We start from the raw sequence: 24,632 nt of genomic DNA on the forward strand, positions 1-24,632 counted from the left end.
GGTAAGAAATATTTGTTTTCCCATCCACAGCATAGCTGAGCTAGTGACTCTATTATGAGGCTGCGGGGTGTGTGTGTGTGTGTGTGTGTGTGTGTGTGTGTGTGTGTGTGTGTGTGTGTGTGCGTGTGTGTGTGTGTGTGTGTGTGTGTGCGCAGCTCTGCTGTCTGCTGTCATGTTAACATTGTCAGCCTTGAAAATCTTGTACAACTCTGAATATAGCACGGTTAGTTAAGGGTGTATGTTACACGTTTACTTGCCACAGAAACGCAGTGACTGTACTCCGGTACTCTTTTAAATACTTAGAGCTCTGCTGCCTTATATTATATATATATATATTATATTATATTATATACTGGCCCAATAATAGGAGGATTAACTAAACTACAAACTAACCAGCTACAGATGGCGTTGGGGAACTCGCCCTGAGGCAGCTGCCAGCCTTGCTTCCACCTTCAACTTACAAAGTTGGCCGTGGCCGCGGTGCGAAAGTGGTTCGCCACACCATTCAGGAATGCAGCTTGGCCTTTATCGACCATAAGCCTGTAAGTCCTCAAGCACATCTAAAGGGGAAACTTTATTCATTTTATCAACATTTTCTGAGCGTGTTTATTGTAATGATAGATCATCAATCGATTTATGGCTTTTTAGGTCAATTGAGGTCTGAATCCTTTTTTAAATTGTTTTCTGTAATGTGAGCTATATGCCATAACCATCAAGACTTAATCAAAAAAGGTTTGGAATATTTTGTTATGTGCAATGAAATGTAGACTATTACAGTTCAACTTCATGAATTAGAGATGCACTGAATCTTTTCCAAATTGTAAAGCTAACTAGACTTTATCATAAAACAATAATTTCTCTAGTGAGGACCAGGAAAATGGTCTTCACAATGTCTATATTTTAATTCTACTATAGTAGTCGGTAGACATTTGGTCCTTCTCTCAATTCGCACTCTCTCACTTGCTCTCTTGTATTCTTTCTTTTTTAGCCTGGAATAAACATGGTGGAGTACCTCCATGAGGCCAAGGCATGCAAACCATACCCCCACATCCTGACGCTGGGAAATGATCAGAGTGCATTTCAGGCCTTCGTCATAATAGCTGGACAGGCCCTGGAAAAAGAAGCACTGCTTCAGGCCATTGATGTCTGCTTCAAGGCATTCTTTGTCTTTGACATTAAATACCCGAAGCAGTGTGAACATTTGTGGGAATTCATACAGACTGTAATATATGAAATGCCAGGAGGGGAGTCTAAAATGGTAAAGTTTATTCAAAGTAGAATACTTGCTTGCAAGTAGAGCTAATGGCTCTTAATAATAGCGTTTTAATAGGAATTTGAATTTCTTGAATTTGTTCAATATAGACCTGTTGACTGTTGGCCTATTGAATGTTCAGCCAGTTCATTCGTAATTGTTGTTTTGCTCTGAATGTTTTCCTACCTGAGTGATATGAACTGCACCAGTTCCACTATATTGTTGATATTAATTAATGTACTATAATAAATTCAAAGATTCCATTATGTTGTTTTGTTTTTGTATTGTTTAAGTGTTTATTGCATAATATATGCATACATCTAGCATGTATTCTGTTCTAGGTTTGTAGTTTAACAGTTTTATAGCTATGGGTAGTCTATTGCAATTTATTTTCTTAAATTGTACTGTAATGTGTTAGAATTAATCTGGCATATGGGTTAATTTGACCCAGATTTTGGGTACACTATATAGCAAATATGTAGTTGAATCAACCCAGAATTGTAATTAATTTGACCCAGCATTTGGGTAGAATATTTAACTCATCTGTTGGGTTAAAAATGACCAACCCATCTTGCTGGGTCAAATTAACTACCGTTGGTCCGGTGCAATAGTGATCCAGCGGTTGGGTTATAAAACAACCCAAGTTGGGTTATTTTTAACCCATCATTTTTCTGTGTGTGGATGTCTTTCTTTGTGTGCAAATATTGATGGAACATAATTTGGGTGACATATTTGGCGCACCTAAAATAAAACAAGTGACAGAAACAGTTAGTGTTGACAATATTGTACATTGCTGAGCATCATACATTCCTGGCATAATCCATACATATGGTTACATGTGCTGTACATCTCTGTGTACATGTTCATTCCTGTGTAAAAAGTGCACTCTTTTTATGATATTGCTTAAAAACCATGATCACATGAGACACAAACTGGGTCTAGAGGGCAGCATACTGGTGCAATTAAATTACTGTAACTTTAGGTTATTTATTTGTATAGCGTACATTGATGGAAAAACAATGTTGCTCCTATGTTTTGGGTAATCTTTCTTAGGTTACCACAACAGAAAATACCCGGGTAATGTAATGCTGTCAAGTAATTGGAAACGGGTGTCACAGTCATGACCGAAAGAACGAGATCCAGGGTACAAGCGGCCAAAATGGGTTTCCTCTGGAGGGTGGCTGGTGTCTTCCTTAGAGATAGGGTGAGAAGCTCAGTCATCCGTGAGGAGCTCGGAGTAGAGCCGCTACTGATTTGAGTCGAAAGGAGCCAGTTGAGGTGGTTTGGGCATCTGGTAAGGATGCCCCCTGGGCGCCTCCCTAGGGAGGTGTTCCAGGCACGTCCAGCTGGGAGGAGGCCTCGGGGAAGACCCAGGACTAGGTGGAGGGATTATATCTCCAACCTGGCCTGGGAACGCCTCGGGATCCCCCAGTCGGAGCTGGTTAATGTGGCTCGGGAAAGGGAAATTTGGGGTCCCCTGCTGGAGCTGCTGGAGCTGCTGGAGCTGCTGGAGCTGCTGCCCCTGCGACTTGACCCCGGATAAGAGGACGAAGATGGATGGATGTCACAGTCAAAATGTAGCTAAAGCGTATCAACTAATGTTACAACACTGGCACCGTAGCATTAATCTAACGTTATAGTAGGTAGCTACAATCAATTTAGTGAGGTAATTTATAACTATTGCAGGTTTGTTTTTTTACTGGCAGCTAGCTTTCACTTAACATGAGTTTGTTACCTGAAACGAAGTGGGTGCTACAAATCCTTGAACTCTTTTCTTATTTTGGAGATTGCGTTTGTTCCTGAGGTCAGGTTGCACCCATTAGCTGATTACAGAGATCAAAGCAATCTCCTCTGTGTTTACAAACATGGCCACTGATTAGTAAGCATGACGCAGCATTTTTGCCAGACAGTCAGATTGCAACTACAGACAGTAATATGAAGATGAAAGCAACATTACGGTTAATTTACATACACACACACACACACACACACGGTTCTTCATTGGTCATGTACCTATGGGTGGCCTAGTGGTAGAGGCTCTGTCCTTGATGAAAGGGCCGCTAGTTTGATTCCAACTTGCGGCTCCACAGCAAACGTGACCTTTTCATTTATTATTGTGCACAGGTGTGCCGTAATTAACTTTAAAGAAACTTAGTCACTCGATGTCTGCATCAAAGCGTATCACACAGCGTGGCACAAACATTGTCTGACGCAAACCACAAATGTTGCTGAACAAATAGCAAATTTATTTCACCAAAAGGCCACAACAAAACTGAAACCGCAAGCCCCAGTTAAACCACCACTGCAAACCCTTACGTTTAACACAGCATCGGCTTTTTTTTAATACAGCCAGTACTTGTCAAAAACCGTAGCTCACACTGTGTGCTGTGTACACTGTGTTGTTGTGGAGATACACAGATGGCCTGTGCATTATACTGCTTTCACACCAATGACCAGGGTTTCACCAGGGTTGTCTGATCAGGGTTCAATCCTCCTTTTGGAAATTCAAACCAAGCCAGTCTACATGGGTATATCCCTGGTCATGACAATTCAGAGCTCACCTAAGTCAACCCAGGAGCAATGCATAACAATTACCTTAAGTGCTAGAAATGGGCGGGTCTTTCACGTCATATTCAGTGAACAGCTAACATCACGCAGTCCATATGTATACCAAACAAATAAATAACCATCAAACACTTAGCAGATGATATTGTGCAGATGATTTCTCCTCCTCTGCATATTTATTGCAGCAGCTGGACAAGGAAGTAGGTTACTCTAGTATACATTTTTGACTAATTTGTTTGATTTCATTCAAATTAAAGTTAGGCTTTGCTGTTGGCTTCACAACTCATTTTAAAAAAAAGAAGAGACATTCGCGTTTCCCAACAGTCACACTGAACTGCAGGCTGGAGACGGGTGTCTCGTGCAGAGAAGACATAAGAGCGGCGGTGCAGAGAGAATTAAAATTGTGTTTTAAATGTTTCTCGGTCAGTACAGTCAAGGATGTGTATGGGTAGGGAGTTCCAGAGGGAGGGGGCTGCAATGGTGAAAGGGGATTGTGGCTGTGGAGCAGGTACACATAATGAGTAATGTACAGTGACAAGCTGCTTTTGGTAAATTATTTTGCAGATGTAGAACAAATATTTGTATTATTTTGTAGATCATGCAACAACAAATATTTGTATTCATCTACATAAGTGTAGAAAAAGTTCTAATTGTCTAATCGGAATAAATGTGATTATTTAATTTTGTATATATATATATATATATATATATATATATATATATATATATATATATATATATATATATATATATATATATATATATATATAAAACAGGGTTTGGAAAGTAATTACACTGAAAATCTCCCCCCTGCCGGAATTCTTCCGTTTAGCAGCCGTAGCAGACAAACGGTGACTGGTGACGGTGAATGTTTCCATCTAATTGTCAAGCGACTTTTAAGCAAACTTTTTAAATGTCGCAAAAAAGAAAAAAAATGCGAATTAGAAGCGTTTCCATCAACTGGTTTAGAGCGAATAAACTAGACTACGCAAAGCGTAGTTTCATCACAAGTTGACGTTACGCATGATTGTAGATTGCAAACCAGCTTGCTTAGTTTAGAAGTTAAAGGTGCTGTAGGTAGGATTGGGAAGATCCAGGACTTAGCCAAAAAATTTGAACATCAACAACTTCTCAGTCCCTCCCCCCTTTCTGTTAAAGCCCAAAACGTCCTCCTAAGTCCCTCCCCCCCTAGCCTGGATGCCAGCCGAACTTAGCCCCACCCACAACATTCGAGGTCAGGAAGTTCGGTCTGGACTTGATCCGTTGTAGAGCAATTATGCTCGAACAAAAGCTGTTCGGACCAATCAAATTGTGAGGGCGGCCTTTATACTTTGATGGACAGATACAGTAACGAACAGTAACGTCTCTCTCACACACACACACACACACACACACACACACAAACACACACACACACACACACACACACACACACGCACACACACACACACACACACACACACAGCTGATCTAGCTGCACTATCTCTTACGTTATCCACAATCATATTTAGACGCAACAAATTATATATCCAGCTTCAAAAAAGTCTAAAAGTCGGGAGTTAGGACGGAAGTGCATTGTGCAAAGAGTGGTTGCTATGGAGACGAAACTTGACAGTTGAGTTGAGTTCCGTTGCTCTGATTGGTTGTAGGTCTATCCAATGAGTGCAGAGGAATTTTCTTTCCTGGTTCGGTTCTTCATTATATTAAAGGGGTGATTGAATGATTATATAGGGTATTTTACACTGTTCCTTAAGGTCTCCTAATAGGGTATGTAACATTGGTTGGGCTGAAAACTGCCCGAATGCTATTTTATTAGACCCTTAACTACCCTGTGAATATGACTCTATTTGGAACAAGAGCTTTTCTTCCAAATATGGTATGCACATGAATATTTAGATAAGCTGCGCGCTGACTGGTTTGAGCGAACCCCATAGAAACACAGTGGAGACGAGACAGCAGGTCTCATATTTCAGACACTGCAAAGTTATACATTGTTTGTCGGGCTATTTCGTTATTAAATTCACTGGAGAACTTGACTTTTTTAAGCGAGAAATCAACTATATAAAGCTCAAATATGGGCCGTTTTACGAAAATTTATGGCTAATTGCAAATTTGGTAAGACGTGTCGGACTTTAGCTAGGAGCTCCACACAGTGACGAGAAAGCGGAAATTTCAATTTAATGCATTTTTGTGAACATTAGGGATTTCGTTAGCTGCTACTGTCCCTTCAATCCTATGGGTAAAGATCATGGCTAGCTGCAGGCCCTGGAGCTCCATCAGGGCCTCGGCATTTTGTAGTCCAGTAACCCAGAAACGGTGGCTTTGCGCGGGTATGGAGCGCCGCGGGCTTCCTTCGTGACGGAGATCCAGCTAGCTCACAGCGAGCCGGAGTCTATGAAGTAGGACACGCCGGGCGGCGAGGCAGCACCGGCCGCTGTCACGTAGCCTGCTGAGCTCCTGCTGAACTGCGACACACAGTCGGACAAAATTTGCAATTAGCCAACAATTTTCATAAAACGGCCCATATTTGACCTCTACATAGTTGATTTCTCGCATAAAAAAGTCTCAGAAGTGAATTTAGTGGTAAAATAGCAGATTAACAATGTATACAATTTCTGAGATCTAGCTACGCGACCTATTCAGAAGATTAAGCCCAAGCCTATGTAAATGTTTGGGCGTGACAAAGATGAGAAATCTTGAGAAAAATGAGGAGGAGCCGCCGAGTTGACGTCAACTAGGCGGCTCGTTGAGATTTGCCCGTTTTCAGAGGCAGTTTCAAATTATGAGATTTGCAGAGGAAAGAGGTGTCAATGGGATTTTTAGGTTCTATGTATGTCCTAGTTACCCACTAAACTGTCATTATTCAACTATGACAAGGTAAAATCGGTTTTGCATTCAATCACCCCTTTAATGGACAGAGCATGTGTGACATCACCCATTGGTTTGTGGAGACTGGCTATGAGTCGTCGAGTTTGCGTTTATGGGCGCAGCCATCCTGGATGCGGATGTGACGATTTTAGATGAGAGGGAGGAGTGAGGGAGGAGCCATAGACTGTTGGGCGGTATCTGGCTGTTTTTTTTTTTGAGTTGGCAACGCTGCTTACACTCTTCATTACCTTACACACGTTCACTGGCAATCTGGATGCAGAAAGTTGCTGAAAGTTAGCATACATAATTCGAGGTAAGCTATAGCTTCGCTAGGTTTTAAATATATCTTTGTCCAATAGTTATATTACATATAAGAGGAGTCACATTGTAAATGTATAAATGTATATGAAGTTACCATGTAAATTGTCTGTAACGTTAGCTAGCCACTTATGGTAAAACATGCTAACGTTAATTTTCTGCAAATCGAAGTTTACGTTTTCCTAATTTAAACGTAGTGTCACGAAATGCAAAACAGGGATTGTCAATGCTTATCATTATCTAACGCTAAGTATTAGCAAATGTATAACCAAGTTTCTTAGAACATTTGGTTAACTGTAATAACCATAATACACTGATAATGTCTTGCTACTGTTTGCGCCATAAGTCTATGGTTGGCGCATTTAGCCTTTACATGCTTTTAAGAGCTAACGTTAGCAGAAATAAGCTAATTTAACTAAATTAAAGTTACACTAAAGAACAATAGACTGTTGTTGATTCATCTGTATTCTACCTTGAGAATTAATGAAGTACAGTTGCTAGTGTGCATATATATTTAACTATGAGGGGCTCAAATGGAAATTGATGACTCTGTCTCTTTCTTTCAGAAATAGGAGGGCGGAGAGCCACGATGGCATGTGCACCCACCCAATGCCAAGTAATAGTTAGTAATAGTTACTTTTCTTTTGCTATTTATGGTACAAAATTAAACTTTTAGCAGACTTGTTTTGTACAACTAAGCTGAGGTAATAATGCATTTTCAAATAACTGTAATTAAGAGTGCTGTTCATTTATCCTTTTTCTCTACAGCCTAAAATATGATACTTTTCTCACTATTACAATATGTTTTTCCATCCAGCAACAGTCTGGATCATTGGAGACAGCTACGTCTGGCGTGGGGCCGAGAGAGAGGCAAAGACCATGAGGAACAACCTTGGCATTGAAGATGTCTACATCTATCGGTTCGGCTGGGGTGGTCTGCGGTGGAAGAGCCTTCTCCCTTTCTTTTTCCAGTTCCTACAAAGAAGAGCAGCCCCAGATGTCCTCCTTGTTCACTATGGCGGGAATGAAGGAATGAAGGAGGATCTGCAGCACCTCCACCTGCAGTGGAGCAGGTGGAGGGCAGTTAACAATCAGGGAAGATCGACAAGGCTCGCAGGTTTCTTTCCTTTTTCCACTGTGCATTACAGACAATCAACAGACTGTCACACTATGCTCACTTTAATTGTAAAGGCAGCTTTTATTTCTTTACCCAGGCATTTGGACTTGACTGAACAGAGTGCTGCACAAGTGCTTTACGCTTTATATGTTAAGCTTCATTTTTATATTGTGGTTTGTAATGTCAACCATTTCTACTGTAATTAACAATGTGGCACTAGTGATTCAACTACCTCTTTTTATTATGCCTTTTTATTATTGTCTTCTGACAGTTAAGTTTGCCTTTACCTTGACCCACAGCAGTGTTTTATGTGTGGAATGTACACTGGATTGTAAAAGGTGAACTACATTATTTAATTCATCAATTTAACATAATCTTAAAAATATTGCCAGTGTTGTTTGTGGTTTATGTAGTTTTTGAAGTACATAAATTTGCCCATTTCAATGTGAAATAAAGGTCTTTCTAAAGCTACATTTGTTGTTTTTCTGAAGTAACTATAGGAACATACACAATATTGTAGTCATACAAGAAGACATTGGTTGATTAAAAGTGTCTATTTTGGCTTCAAACAACATAAATATGATTTCTTAAATGTTACCATACTTGAATGTTGACAAAGAAGGATCAGCAAAATGTAGTTTGTGCTTTTCTTGTGTGTCTTTATGTACTTGTCAATTTTAATCACCATGAAAACACTTCACCAAAATCCTTTTAGATTCATTTATAGGCATATATTTAATTTTGAAATACGTAGTCAAGTGTTTAGTAGGTAGTTGAAAATGCACTAGGTGCTGTTTAATCTGTGTAGGGTTATTGTAAATTCATTATAACAAAAGTATTATCATAAATTGCAAAAGAAAAATGAACAACTTATTCAATGTAATGATTAAATCAAATGTACCATACATTGCACTGACATTTTTAAAGTATGAAAACTAAAAACCATACAAGGACATGCAATGTCAATATCTAATTCTAACAGTTTAATCCTAAATACATAAAATATATAAATGATATGCCTAATACATACATCTAAAGTGGTAACTGTTAGGTTTGAATGGTGAACAGAACCCAAATGCAGACAGAACACAGAGCCAGGACTGTAAATTAACAGGGTTTATTTAAAGTACTCAAGTATCGAGTCCAGATTTCCAGGATGGAGAACGGTGGTTTCCGGGAAGGAGCGGGTCCGTCACAGGAACACAGTAGGCCGGCTAGTGGTGGGGCCCAGTGATGGTGGTGGTTCTGGTCCGGTGGATGGCAGGACTGAAGCGGTAGCAGGAGTCAGGTTCCAATGGCAGCTGAGGCACAAGAGAAAGGATAAGGACAGGCAAATACACAAATTACTAAACAGATAGCAATGTTTATCATGAGCGAGACAAACTGTGGTCGCCTTGAGTATGATATGATGCAGAGTGAAGTAATGACCCGGTATATGAAGCAGAGGTTGATTGTGGTAGATGAGAGGCAGCTGGAATCCAGACTCCCACACTCTAGACTCCACTGCTGCAATAAGAGACAGAGAGAGAGAGAGAGAGAAGAGACAGAGAAGCTACCTAGGAGCAGCAGGGCTAACAGTAACACAAGGAGGACACATCTATTACAGGACTCACATTTTGAACCTCTAAATACCAATGACTGCTAAAGTGCTATAAGTTGGTCTGTCCTTTCAGCAGAAGAAGCTGGGATTTTCTGGGATCGTTAAAATCAGAACACATTTGAGAACTTCGGATGTGGTCAATGCAATCTGTTTTCCACAACCAGTTGAATGGCACCAAATACGCTGCTCTATACACCAGGTCTTCCTTCTGTAGGCTCTGGTCATTCAGTTTTCAGTGTGGATACCTTTGCAATTACAGTAAAAGACAAACATGTAGTTAAGGCATGGTAGATCACACTGAATTATATTAATATATGAGCTTGCACATGAATGTATGCTTCAGTTGAGGACATGCAGTATTAAGTAAACATACTCCTACATGTCACATTTATCTTAGACAATGTGTATTGTACGCAACACTTTTTTAGTGATATGTACATTTTGGTAATAAACAGCATTTGTAAATATAGATTGTAACATGTATGTGACTCATCTTAAAACAGACTAATGTGCTGACAGAAGGTCTTCAAATATATTAGCAGACACAACTACAGTAAGTGGAAAAAAGACATCAGTGTAACAACATCAACAACAGTGGTTAATAACTCCTGCAGGTACATTAACAGTCTGAAATAATGTATTTAGAATTTTTTGAGAAAGATTTTTTGAGAAAAGAATATTGAACCTGGTGCTTTATACAATACATTTGGCTGCATAACTGAAGGTTTTTCAAGATAGAACACTTATGTAACTTTACAATAATATATATTTTTTTTCATGTGCGACATTTTATCGCAAAAACGGATATTCTGGAACACTGCCCAGTCCGTCGACGCGCTCCAGCGCGGCTTTGTCCGAGGGTGAGGGTGACGGCGATGCTGTGTGGGTGCCGCCGCGGCGGGGATGATAGCGTATGTGCCTGTCCTTCGGGCGCCTTCGGGACTTCGGTAAAGTTAGACAGAAATTGGCAGATTCGCAAGATTCGCGGGTTTGCGGTTCAATAAATCTTAGATGAAACGTGTTACTTACACAATAGGCAGCTCCAACTAACCGTAGTAAGGTAGACAACAAGCTACAACCCGGTTTTTATCCGAAAGAACCGTCTACATATGTGGATAAATACAACGCATCCCTGTGAGCGTTCTGCTTTCAGCCGAGCGTCTAGGGACCGTCTACAAAGTGCAAAACCGAAAGTGGATACAAAGATAAAATTCAACAGCTTCACTGTTATTGAGCCTAGCTCTTCCAAAATCACTCCACACATCAAGGGCCTCCCTCTGAACATACTACACCCACTAATTTTTGAAAATCTGGCTCAGCCAATTTTTAATGAATTTGTATTGGGGAAAAGATTCAATGGCTTCACTGTTATTGAGTCTAGCTCTTCCAAAATCACTCCACACATCTAGGGCCTCCCTCTGAACATACTACACCCACTAATTTTTGAAAATCTGGCTCAGCCTATTTTTAATGAATTTGTATTGGGGAAAGATTCAATGGCTTCACTGTTATTGAGTCTAGCTCTTCCAAAATCACTCCACACATCTAGGGCCTCCCTCTGAACATACTACACCCGCTAATTTTTGAAAATCTGGCTCAGCCTATTTTTAATGAATTTGTATTGGGGAAAGATTCAATGGCTTCACTGTTATTGAGTCTAGCTCTTCCAAAATCACGCCACCCATGTAGTGTCTCCCTCTGAACATACTACACCCGCCACTTTTCGAGAATCTGGCTCAGCCTATTTTTAATGAATTTTTATTGGGGAAAGAATTCAATACCATCAATGTTATTGAGTCTAGCTCTTCCAAAATCACTCCACACATCTATGGCCTCCCTCTGAACATACTACACCCGCTAATTTTTGAAAATCTGGCTCAGCCTATTTTTAATGAATTTGTATTGGGGAAAGAATTCAATACCATCAATGCTATTGAGTCTAGCTCTTCCAAAATCACTCCACACATCTAGTACAACTAGACACAACTACTGCCACGATGGTAATTGTACAGAAACTGCATATAAGGGAAAAGTAACCCCACCCAGAAAAGTAAACAAGGATTAGACAATTTGTATTTAATGTGTTTTTCCATTATTTGCATTATTAATACAGATCTGAGATTACTGAGTCTGTCTGAGATGACATTGTGGATGTGTTCATTATGAATGAATGTGATATTGATTTTATTTTGTTCTAATAATAATGTATACTTTATTATTATAATGTATCATTTATTAATCCCGTAAGGGGAAATTCCAATGTTTCCACTCTTTGTTATTACACACACACATGAATTACACACACATGCTCAGTACCTATACATGCAGTAATTGAGAGATGGAAATGGAAAGGCACCCCGAGCAGTTTGGGGTTCGGTGCCTTGCTGCAGTGCCCAGGAGGTGAACTGGCACCTCTAGGGCGACCAGTCCACCACCATACTTTGGTCCGTATGGGGACCGCTGGTTCACAGCAACCCTCCGGTTCCCAACCCAACTCCATACAGACTGAACTACTGCCATTCTGCCACCTTTTTTGTTTATATATATGTACTGTATATATTTGTTTTTACACTAAGTTTTTGTTGTAGTACAACTACCTTCGCTGGAGTATTTTGTCAGACATTGTTTTTATAACATTTCTTGAGATAAATATACCCAAAAATTATTTTAGTTAGTATTTTTGAAAAGTAATCATCATAGTTCAACTACTAGGTGAGCAGTTATAGTGAGGTAAGTATGGAAACACTTCTCTTTGTAATAATTAAAGTATTACATGTTTTTAGCAATCCTTAAAATTATGCATATGATTATTTTTGAAAACTACATGTTGTAGTACAACCAGCAGGGGGGGTTATATGTGTGTAGAAGTTTTGGAGACATGACTCTTTGTTTATATGACATATATTAAATGTTGTTGGCAGGGGGCTTTGTATGTGTGGAGTGATTTGGGAAGCACTAGAATCAATAAAAGTGAAGCTATTGATTTTTTTTCCAATAAAAATATATTATAAATAGCCTGGGCCAGCTATTCAAAAATTAGCGGGTGTAGTATGTTCAGAGGGAGGCCCTAGATGTGTAAAGTAAATTTGGAAGCACTAGGCTCAATAACAATGACGGTATTGAATTATCAACCCAATAAAAAATCCTAAGAAATAGGCTGAGCCAGCTTTTCAAAAATTAGCAGGTGTAGTATGTTCAGAAGGAGACACTACATGGGTGGAGTGATTTTGGAAGAGCTAGATTCAATAACATTGACGGTACTGCATTTTCTCACAATACAAATTTATTAAAAATAGGCTGAGCCAGATTTTCAAAAATGAATGGGTGTAGTATGTTTAGTGGGAGGCCCTAGATGTGTGGAGTAAATGTGGAAGCACTAGGCTCAATAACAGTGAAGCTGTTGAATTTTATCTTTGTATCCACTTTCGGTTTTGCACTTTGTAGACGGTCCCTAGGGATGCGTTGTATTTATCCACATATGTAGACGGTTCTTTCGGATAAAAACCGGGTTGTAGCTTGTTGTCTACCTTACTACGGTTAGATAGAGCTGCCTATTGTGTAAGTAACACTTTTCATCTAAGATTTATTGAACCGCAAACCAGCGAATCTTGCGAATCTGCCAATTTCTGTCTAACTTTACCAGGTAACGTTGCCCAACTCTCAGGCGGGGTACATATATTTCAAGTAAAAGCAGTCTCTGCTTGTCCCGTGCGAATGCGCCAGACGAAACTCAGATGCGAGGGGGTACTTTCTAAATCACACACGGTCTCAAAATGATTCTAATCCCGTGCGAATAGGGTTTATATGAATTTGCACTATAACGTTAGCTATATCAGGTAACATTGATTAGCAATAACACCACATATGGTTAAAAACAGATCACCGGCGAGACCGTTGTGCATACCTACCGTATACGACTGTAACGTTAAATATATATATTTTAATCCATTTATACGGTCTGCGTAACGTTATTAGGTAGCCCGCTAGCTTGGTTGGCAAGGTGCAATCTAGCTAACTAACTGATTAATTGGGATGCTAACGTTGGCTAACAAAAAACAGTATTAAAACAAAATTTAACGTTACTTACCGGAAAAACTGAACTGCCGACTCCTTTCTGGTTTTATGGTCTCTCAACGAGACCATAATTAAAAAAATGAAATTCATTCTGTGTTGCAGAAGACTTAAAACTAGCGATTGAGAATATAAACTCTTCATTGAAATGTTTACTGAGGTAATAAATCAAGTGAGAAGTGGGTCATTTCGCCATAGACTTCTATAGAAACCGACCTCCTTTTTGCAACCGCACGTGTCGCCCTGGTGGAATTCAGATATAATGCCGGTTTAAGGCACTTCCGCATTTGCAGCACTTTGCCGAACCGGATGCTCTGTCCACTAATATATACAGTCTATGGTTGAAACATGCCCCATAATCACAGCCCAATGGCGCGGTTTAAGACTCACATTCTGACTAGAATCTGAGTATGACGATGTCAGGCTACCCTCCCCCCACAAGGGAGAATGAATGCGTGTGTATGAGCTGTGATTGACACACAGTTAGACACCCCCCCTGGCCACGATTGGTGCATCTGAACAGGGAACTGTGGATTTTTGGTGGTGCCAGAGGAGCCAGATTTCTTTTTTTTATTACCTACTTCATGTAGTTCTACTCGAACATAGGGTCAGTTTCAGCAAATATGACAGAAAGTTAGTTTTTATAAGTCTTACTTACTGCACCTTTAAGTTCTTGGGCTAAATGGAGAGAGGTAGCATTGTACAAGTTGGCCACTTGTGCAGAATACAGGGTTGTGGCAGAGACATTTGGTGTCAGCGAGACAAACGTACACCGCTTTGTATACGTGGTGTGCAGGGCCATACGATTCAAACTGTTGAACCAATTTGTCACTTTACCCGACGTGGCTGAGGCACAGGCAATCGCGCACCGCAACTCCACTACGTACCTTGTGCCACAAGTGTACGGCGCACTGGATGGGACCCATTTCCCCATCCGATGGATACCGGGACCATAGTTATGTGAGTTACATGTTCGCTACGTCACAACTTATTCGGCAAAGCTGTTTCCATCTCCCATTTTGCGCATGAACTCTTTTTCAAAAAAGGTAAAAAAAACCTCCTCAACCACCTCAAGCAAGCATAAAAACTGTTTTGCAAATTTGAGGACGTTTTTTCGAATTTTGCTGTTACCATCAACATTTTCGAATGCGATACTTCAAAATGCGCATTAAAAATACGTTGATGGAAACATGACTTGTGACCTGGGTACAGACGACTCTGAGGTCGCCATCTTTTAAGCAGTTGTTTATGACTGTCAACATAGCCAGCATTTAGCTTCTCCGCTGCGCTGTGTAGTAATGTCTGGCAATGCGAGACTAGCATCTAGCTAACATTGACATTGTGGGACATTGGGTCCAGTGTTCTCAACCTGGAAACCCCCGTAAACTTTGAGTCTGGGGAGGAGGAGCCAGGGAGACGACTCTCTCCAGTAGTTTGAATTTGGACTGCAGTAACCATTTTACATATTGCACCTTTAACATTCTTCAAACAATCACCTAATATGATTATAATTCTTTCTCAATTATTCTTGTGAAAAACTTTATTTCATACAGGATACGTAGGTGTCATCTTTTCAAGTTGCACTACACAAAATCATGTATTATTTTCATTTTGTTAGGGTTTGTTCACCACCACCACAGTTAACACTGTGAGTCACTGCCAAGTCAAAGCTCATAAAAAAGAACCTGAGGCTGGTTGGCACCCTGTGATGAGCATATCAAGTCTGGGCACGGCTTTTGACATTGGCTTGTTCACAACATGTCTGATGATTTGGGCCTTTGTGTTTGCTCTGATTAAATAAACTTGAAATCACAAGCTGCTAAGAAAACACTCATAAATTTGATGTCACAATGATATTCCAGTGGGAGGATTTTTCCAGCTCTATCTGTTTATATAGTACAAAAAAAACTAATAAAAAAAATCCCTGGGGCCCTCCGTTTCATCACACACACACACACACACACACACACACACACACACACACACACACACACACACACTATAGAGAAAGCAATGCCTCAGTGACATGTTCTTCTACACTAACCTTTTAAAATACAGTCATAGGCCAGTCCAGGGTTTCTCAAACTTTTCCAACCCATCATTCCATTTTGAAGTCCACAAATTGTCACCATTTAAGCGGTCAAGAGCATTGACTGAGCTCCAAATAACAGTGTTAGTAATTTCCATGTGCATATTTTGACGCAATCAAGCAAAAACACATAAAGGTCTTGACCCTTAAGCTTGAAAAACTCCAGTGTCCCATATTATTACTTTGTGGGTGCAAGTTTTGTTATGTTCTGTCAACAGCCCTTTTCAACTACAAGGCCAACTTGGAAGTGTTCATATTTAAACCCTCTGAGAGTGATCTTGTTTCTATTTCATTTGTACTGTATTTCAAGAACTATAAAGCGTCATAAGCTTGATATGCCATTTATACATTCCTCAACATGTGATTTGTTTGTCTAATTTGCTATTTTTGTCACTTTCCTGAAGCTCTTTGAGCAGTGGTTGTAGCATGCTGGGAGTAGCTCCTATCAAAGATCTAATGACTCCGCAAAAACTTCTTACCTCTGGTCGAAAAAGCTGAAAGTGATTTGGATCGCTGGTCGGTCTTACCACTCTCCCTCGTGGGCCGGATAAATTTGATTAAGATGGTTGTCCTCCCCAAATTCCTTTATCTTTTCCAGCACATCCCCGTACTTGTTGTTGACAGGGCAATATCTAAATTTCTATGGGGTAGCAAACCTGTTAGGATCAAAAGCGATATTACAGTCTCCGAAGGCTGAGGGGGGCCTGGTGCTCCCTAACTTCAGGTGATACTACTGGGCAGCTAACTTGCAAAAACTCCTGTACTGCGCAAGATCTGGAGTCAAGTTAGGAAAAACTTTGGCTTACAGGGCCCTTCCGTCTTGACCCCACTGCTTAAAAACCATGTCTTTACACCTTCAAGTTCAGACCTGGCATTCAGGGCCTGGCACAGTAATGGTGTCATCAGTGTCAAAGACCTATAAAAGGATGGCATATTTGCGTCCTTCACAGAGCTCGCTTCCCTTCATGTTTTGCCAAAGTCACACCTCTTTCGCTTTTTCCAGATTAGGGACTTTGTCAAGAAGACGTTCCCCATTTTCCAAACCGCCCCCCCGAAACCCTGACTGATTCCCTCCTGGCGATAGACCCGAACCGAAAGAAATTTCTGTATTGTACGATTCATTATGCTCGGCCTCCGTGAACCCTCGTACTTTGACAAAAGCTGCATGGGAGAGCGATCTGAACATGACTATTATGGACCAACAATGGGACCTTGTTCTGGCTGTGGTTCATTCTTCCTCCATATGTGCTCGTCATGGCTTAATCCAATGCAATGTCCTTCATAAAGTCCACTATACAAACGCAAAATTGTCCAAAGTATACTCCACTGTCCGGGACGCCTGTAATAGGTGTAAACAGTCTCCTGCCAACCATACTCATATGTTCTGGTCTTGCCCTAAATTATCAACTTTTTGGATGAGCATCTTTGACACCATGAGCCTATGATCGCATTATCCCCCCTAACCCTTTTCGGCCTTTCCTCTGACACTGACCTTCCTGTTGCACTAAGGCGGGCCCTGGCGTTTACATCTCTGCTAGACAACCGGAGGCTCTCCCGTCCCCCTACACACGACCGTTGGATTAAAGAGGTGCTCAACAATTTGAAGCTTGAGAAGCTTAGATCTTCACTGAAAGGCTCTATCTCGACATTCCTAGAGACATGGAACCCTTTCCTAGAACTCGTTGACTCCCTCAGTTTATCTCCTGACTTGGAGGACAGAGCTCCTTCTGTTCTGCTCCACTTGTTTATCATTTTTATTTTATCTTTTGGATGTTGTATGTCCTTACTGGTGTGTGTCTGTCTGTGTGCATGGGTCTGTGTTGTTTGTCCTCATCTGTTTTGGACCTGAGCTGGTTTGGTTTGTGGGTGGGTGGGGGACTTGAGGGGAATTTACATACTGTCTTGACTATGCTTCGTTTACCATGGCCTCTGCTGTTCAAGTTCAAGTTCCACTTTATTTATCCTTAGAAAAGGAAATTTAGTGTACAGCAGGATGTCTGAAAACACATACACAGAAAAAGCACCACCAGATGCCAACAACATTGTAAACACAACAGGACACACTACAACACATCAATGGAGACACTCCTTCCCCCAAAACCAATGACAGAATCCAAATTGGACAGTACACAGGTAAATCTGTCATAATGAACATGGACAGGAAGAAATAAATAAATAATCCATACTGTATAACATTTTCAAGAGATGTCAATCAAGTGAATTGAGGTTCCTAATAGCCACAGGAATAAAAGAATCCCTAGCACGTCTAGTTCTTAACATAGGTAGCCTAAAATGGCGATCTGAGGGGAGCAGATTAAACTCCCAGAGCAGATTAACCCTTGTGTTGTCTTCCCGTCAACCTTGAAAAAAAAAAAATTCTGACATGTGTGACGCTTTTTTTTCACAATTTGTTTTTGCTTTTTCCAACGTTTTACATTTTTTAATTTTTCTTCTACACATTTTCAGCACTTATTTCTACGTCCAATATTTTCTGATATGAAACAAAAATTTAAAACGGGCCAATGTGACCCGAAGTCAACACAAGGACCTTACCCCTGACCCATTTATCATGTATATATATATATATATATATATATATGTTGCAGCTGAGGTAGCTATACCCCAACCACCTTAGACGCTATGTTTACCAGCTTTGTTAGCTTACGCTTGTTGGTCATTGAAAGACCACTGTACCACACCAAAATACAAAATGTCAAGACTGATTCAGTAAAACACTGGTAAAACGAAGTCATCAGAGTCCTGCACACGCTAAATGATTTCATCTTCCTCAAGAAGAAAAGTCTCTGTTGGGCCTTTTTACAGACAGCATCTGTGTTGCTCTGAAAATTTTCCTAAATATTTTTATTCATCTACTGTCTCAACATTCATGTTCTGAATAACAGTTTGTGAAACATTTAGCTGTGATGTATGGAAATCAATAATCATATCCTTTGTCTTGAAAACATTGATAGACAGACCAAGCAATGAAATCATCAACTACAGGACCATGCCCCACCTCATCATTGTTCAAAAGGCTCACTATAACAGTGCCATCTGCAAATTTCACACAGCGCCTATTCTCATACTTACTCCTACAGTCATTTGTGCATAAAATAAAAAGCAATGGTGAAAGAACACAGCCCTGTGGAGAGCCTGTGGAAGTAAGGGCTTTTGAGGATAAGGCACCATTAACCCTAACACACTGCGACCTATTCAACAGAAAATCCAGTATCCAGCCAATTAAGTTAGGGTTCAAGTTAAAAAGAGCCTGAAGTTTCTCAGCCAACAAGTAGGGCTGAATGGTATTGAACGCTGAAGATAAGTCTATGTCGTATGTCATTTGTTGTGAAAATTCAAATAAAAAAAGAGTTGAAAAAAAATAAAAAGATCTGATGACTCGCTGTGGATCTTTCTCAACAAGAAAGTGTTCTGGGAACTCAAAATTATAATCAGTTCTTGGGCCAAAAGTAGGTTCTGGGAAGTAATGGTGCCTTCAAGTTGGGTCGTGTTTACTGTGTTCTTGAATTTTGACAGAAGTCCGTTTGAATGACCCATTGATGTGGTACTCACAACTTTGGAGGGGGAAGTGGGAATTTTTTAATGACTTCAAGATTACAAGTTGCATTTTTAAAGGGTCAGTTCATTGTAATCATAGAAAAACACATTTTTCCACTTATGTTTAATAGTCATGTAAATGTTTTTTTTATTTTAGTTGTTCAGGATTTGAGATATCCAAGTCTGAGATTTTTTTCCTCTACCCAAGGCCAGTGAATGGGATTTTGTTTGTGGTACTCATAGCATTTAAAATTACATTGTATCGGGCGCCTGGGTAGCTCACCTGGTAGAGCGCACGCCCATATACAGAGGTTTTCTCCTCAAAGCAGCGGCCGTTCGACTCCAACCTGTGGCCCTTTGCTGCATGTCATTCCCCCTCTCTCTCCTCTTTCATATCTTCAGCTGTCCAATAAATAAATGCCTAAAATGCCCAAAAAATAAATGACATTGTATGACAAAATTAATTTAACACTTTTGAAGATTGTAATTGATGCTACTGGTACTCACGTGTTGCGTTGCATTACTCAACTTAAATATAGGATCTTATAAGATCTGTTGGAAGGCAGCAAAAACGGATTAGAAACCCAGTTACTTGCAACATGGCCAAGGTATCAGCCTTCTCCAGGAGAAATCTGGCTGAGGAAATCAGGTTTCTCTAATCCTCTACCAGGATTATGGAAAATGAGTTTCTCATAGGCTATATGATGTTTAAAAAAGCTGGTTCCTACAGAAAGCCAACAGTAACCCAATTCCTTAAGTGCATGTAAACTGTTTGAGAACCCATGAACTCAGTTTCAGCATTTATAGGTGATTTATGTCAATGGAAAAAGCCCAAAAGTGTAATTGAGCAAAACTCTTGAATTTCTGTCACAATAGAGTGATGACAGGGCTTTAATGTGCCATAGATCCACAAATCCTTGAGGAATTCAGTCTGTGGTCCGTGCCTTAAAAACACATTTCCCTACCACCAAAGGAATAAATGAAAGAGATGTTGGGAAATAAGCAGTTTGGCATTAAAATAAAAACAAAGTTGTGGAGGTTAGATGGATGGATATTCACTTTAAACTCTGATGATCTGCTTTTAACTCTAACCTTATGCTATGCTTTCTTCTGTGATTGAAGATTACAATTTTGGATTTTTTCTCATTTAACCATACCATGACGCTTACACAGCTAACTTTGAATAAATTGTAGCTGTCAAAACATAAACCGCAACCCTGAAGTTGGATTTGACAGACCTATCACCTAGCTCCATCATCAGGTCAAAATTTGGATTATGACCAAATACCTGCAAAACTAATGACATTTCCATTTTATATGAACTTTGTGTTTAGTGCTAATTAGCAAATGCTAACATGCTATGACAATAAACTAGGGATGTCCCGATCAGCTTTTTTGACCCCCTGATCCGATCCGTTTTTTAAAATATTGAATATCTGCCGATACCGAGTCCCGATCCAATACTTACTGCTAATACGCCTGATACTAGAGCTGCACACCGTTTTAAAAAAAAATAACTAAGTAAACAAAGTTACTAAAATATGTCTTAAGCTTAATACATTCAACTTAGTACAAATGAGTCTTTTCTCTCAACACCAAAACTTTCTCTTTTCTCTCTCTTTAGGATCCCACCCCCAACGAAGTTCCCCGCTGGACAACGAAAAATGAACTTAGTGACGCCTCTTGCGCTTAATAGTCAATTTTAGATTTTCTTCTCGTGTTTACCGATGTCGGCTCCAGGGAATAACGGCCTGAAAGCGTGGTTTCGTGATGAATTGTGGAGAATTGGAGTAATCCGCTTCTGTAAAAAACGGGTGACTAACCTGGATTTCCCCTCGGGCACGTCTTTGCTGCGTTACTGGCTCTGCCACGGTTTAGTTCCGTCCTACACCACGCGCCATACCACACCGGGAGCATCTCACAAGCAGAGCGTCTTGATGCCCGACTCGCAGATTTTATTATCTTTACAAGTACAACTACAGAACAAGCACTCCTGCAGTGAAACTCCATGCCTTCTCTTTTCTGGCATTGTCTATTATGTTTTTCCACCTCCAAGATGAATCTCTCGTTGTCTCGTGGTGTTGACATATACGATATTGGGGGGTGTCTTTTGGTAAATTGACTCATGGGGAACCGCATGAGGCATATACGTTAAGTTAAAATATGATAATGCAATATACATAATACCTATAATATTCAATAAAGCAACACTATTGAGATGGCATGATGGGCTACAAATATGGGGCTGTGCTTGGTTTTGCTCGTGCATTTCAAAACTGCAGAAGCTAACGCTAGACCGCCAGACTGGAGTTAAGGATTAGAGGCCTACCTTTGTCACAGACTTCGGGCGCAGCGTTCTCCTCCGCTCTGCGGCGTTCTCCTCCGCTCTGCGGCGTTCTCCTCCTCTCTGCGGCGTTCTCCTCCGCTCTGCGGCATTCTCCTCTGCGGCCAGCTCACAGCGTCAACACTTCATTTGTAGACAATTAAAACGCAGACATACCATTAACACAACTTTGTTGGCAAATGTCACGACAGAAACACAATCCTCTGTCTCTCAATAAGTCTGTTTTCACCGCAAAAGTGTCTGCTTCACTTCCACTTTTGCAGACTCTATGACGCAGGTAAGCCACATTCAACCCAGCCCGGCGGCCAATAGAAACCAACAGGTGAATTATGACGTGACCCTTTTTTTAACTCACTTGCCAGTTTTGGTAGCACCACTATGATGAAAGTGCTGTTGGAAAGTTAATAAATAGCGGGCTTTTGTTGGATAATTTTAGGAACTTAAAACAATATTACATGTACAGTGCATTGCACTATAAGCATGCAACCTTTTCCATGTGTATTTACTAAATTTCTAAATATTGCTACTTAAAGGGGAGGAAACTGTCACCAATCTGGCAACACTGCTCACTCGTCATTAGAAATGACTGCATTCCCTTCAGGTAAGTTGGTTCCCTGGTCCTTGTATTGTGCTTGCTGGCTCACTGTCATGGCGAACTGGGACACTTGATGGAACTCAGCCACTGTTAATGAAATTTGTTTTACATGTGCTTTTTCGGTCCACATTTCTGCCATGAAATAGATTGTATTGTATTGAATTACGTAATGACGCAGACACCTAATTTGTATGAAGTAGCATTTTAGAGTTCATTCCTTTTACAAAATCGTATTAGACTTTGCCTAGAACAGGAGAACCAGTGTGGGACCAAAATTGGAATTCAACTAACAGAGATAAGATCCTTTACTGAGTTCCAGGCTTTCAATTCATTTTGAAGAATATTCTCTTGATTGATTGAACTGAATCCAATGAGTCCAATCCTGCCCCGTGGGTTGTATGCCTCACATGTTTCAGACATACAGTAAGCATTGGAATACTTTACACAAGACAATGTTTGACACCATGTACATCCGCGTTGGTTTAGGGTTATTTTTTAAACAAAATATACAACACAGAAAAGCTTTTCAGCATTCGAAATCCCATCTAGTCCCCAGAAAAAAAGAATAACAACTGTTGAAAAACTAGAGTTGGCTGGTATGCATATATTGCATATATTGTGCTGCTAGGTTACAGTAGAAATAGAGGAATGCCGGTGTAAACCGTGGACAGCAGAATAAAGTGAAGAATGAGTCTGGAGAAAAGACTGTCTCGTGTTTCACTGGCCCTGAATGGGAGATTGAACTGCTATTTGTCCAAGCCTGCAGGGCTCATAATGAACGACATGGTGTTTCTGTTACGGCAACAGTATCAGGTCATAGATCAGCAGTGTCAGCAAAAACATTACCGACTGGGCTTCAACTGAGACGAGTTTTTGAAAGCTGAAACCAATAACAGGGTTTTAATACTGAAGCTGCTGAAAGTAAATGTTAACATTTTGAAATTGTACAGACATATCAGTGAAAAAACCTCCAATGCTGCTTTTAAAGAAGCATTAAAGGAAATGTCCATCAAAACAGTGGAACAGTCTAACTGGCTAATGTCTGGAATTTAATGAGAGGTCAACATCGACATGCTGATATCAGGCTAAATCCAGAGATAGAAAAACTAGCAGGAGTTGGATCTGGACACAACTGGTGTGATTCAGATGTATCCCAGGATGGATTTTGTGCCAATAGCAGCTGGTGACAGAGCTAAGCAGATTATGGAAAGGAAAGACAATGTGACTGAATAATTATATGATTCCCTGGTTATCTCCATAGACATCACACCCTCCATCTACCTCTCATTTAAAACTTGTTTTCACCACAGAGAACATTTTCCATCCTTTCACTGGTGTAGCCTGACGTCGAAGAGGGAAACCCCGCATATAATCACCGTTCCTACCTTAAAGGCTGACATAAAACTTAATTATGGGAAGGCATGGCACACATCACAGTACGTAGAGTCAAAGGGATGTAGGCCATAAGGACAGGGCTTTTTATGTGAAAAAAAACAAAACATAATGTTTTATGCTACTTTATAGTTCTACTTCACTTAATTTCAGAGGTTGTACTTTTTATCCTACTACATGTATTTGACAGCTAGTTAGTAGTATTTCGTAGTTACTAGATAAACTACCCAGTTAAACTATCCAACAGTATTTAAAGTAATTCAATGAATAGTCATTCACACATTTTGGGAAACAAACTTATTCAAACAAACTTTTGCCGAGAGTGAGATGACAAGATTGATACCAGTCTCTTTCATTCAAGGAGGCCTGAACAGTCTGAAGGGCTGGCATGGGGCTCCCTCTAGTGCTACATAAGAGCCAGTGTCACAGCAAAACACAGCATTGTATGTCATGCAGTTTACAGTTTTTCTCAATTGTTATGGCACTAATATTGGTACTTGAGACACAATGACCGCAACCTGAAACTCATGTCCCAACCCCTTGAAACAATTCTGTTATAATACAAGCACATTTCCTGCAATACACTCAGATTGCAGTTCTAAACCACACTTTTTCAAAACACACAATTCTATACATTTGGCACTATCTTCTTAAATAACATATATTGTGTTCACATGCAACACACTGCCAATTAAAACTGCTAGCCTTAAATGTCCTACTATCCACTCTGACTCCTCACATGGGCAAACACACGTTGCGCAATTGTTCAATTAGCAATCAGAGCTTTAGCGATACAGTTTTTCTTCATTGCTAAGACACATTTCCTGAAACCGTCACCCATTTTCTCAAAACTGTAAACATAAAAA

The 24,632-nt window shown here is 40.2% G+C and overlaps 1 long non-coding RNA gene across 1 annotated transcript; it reads right to left on the minus strand.

The window, feature by feature from the left end:
- Positions 1-9,241: 9,241 nt before the first annotated feature.
- On the minus strand, positions 9,242-10,879 carry LOC144517587 (uncharacterized). The gene is made up of 3 exons (XR_013501947.1): positions 10,750-10,879; positions 9,549-9,965; positions 9,242-9,421 (listed from the first exon to the last, which is right to left on the minus strand). It is a non-coding gene; the product is annotated as an uncharacterized LOC144517587 (long non-coding RNA).
- Positions 10,880-24,632: the final 13,753 nt, after the last annotated feature.

This window comes from Sander vitreus, chromosome 5 (assembly GCF_031162955.1).
Source record: "Sander vitreus isolate 19-12246 chromosome 5, sanVit1, whole genome shotgun sequence".
Lineage (NCBI taxonomy): Eukaryota > Metazoa > Chordata > Actinopteri > Perciformes > Percidae > Sander > Sander vitreus.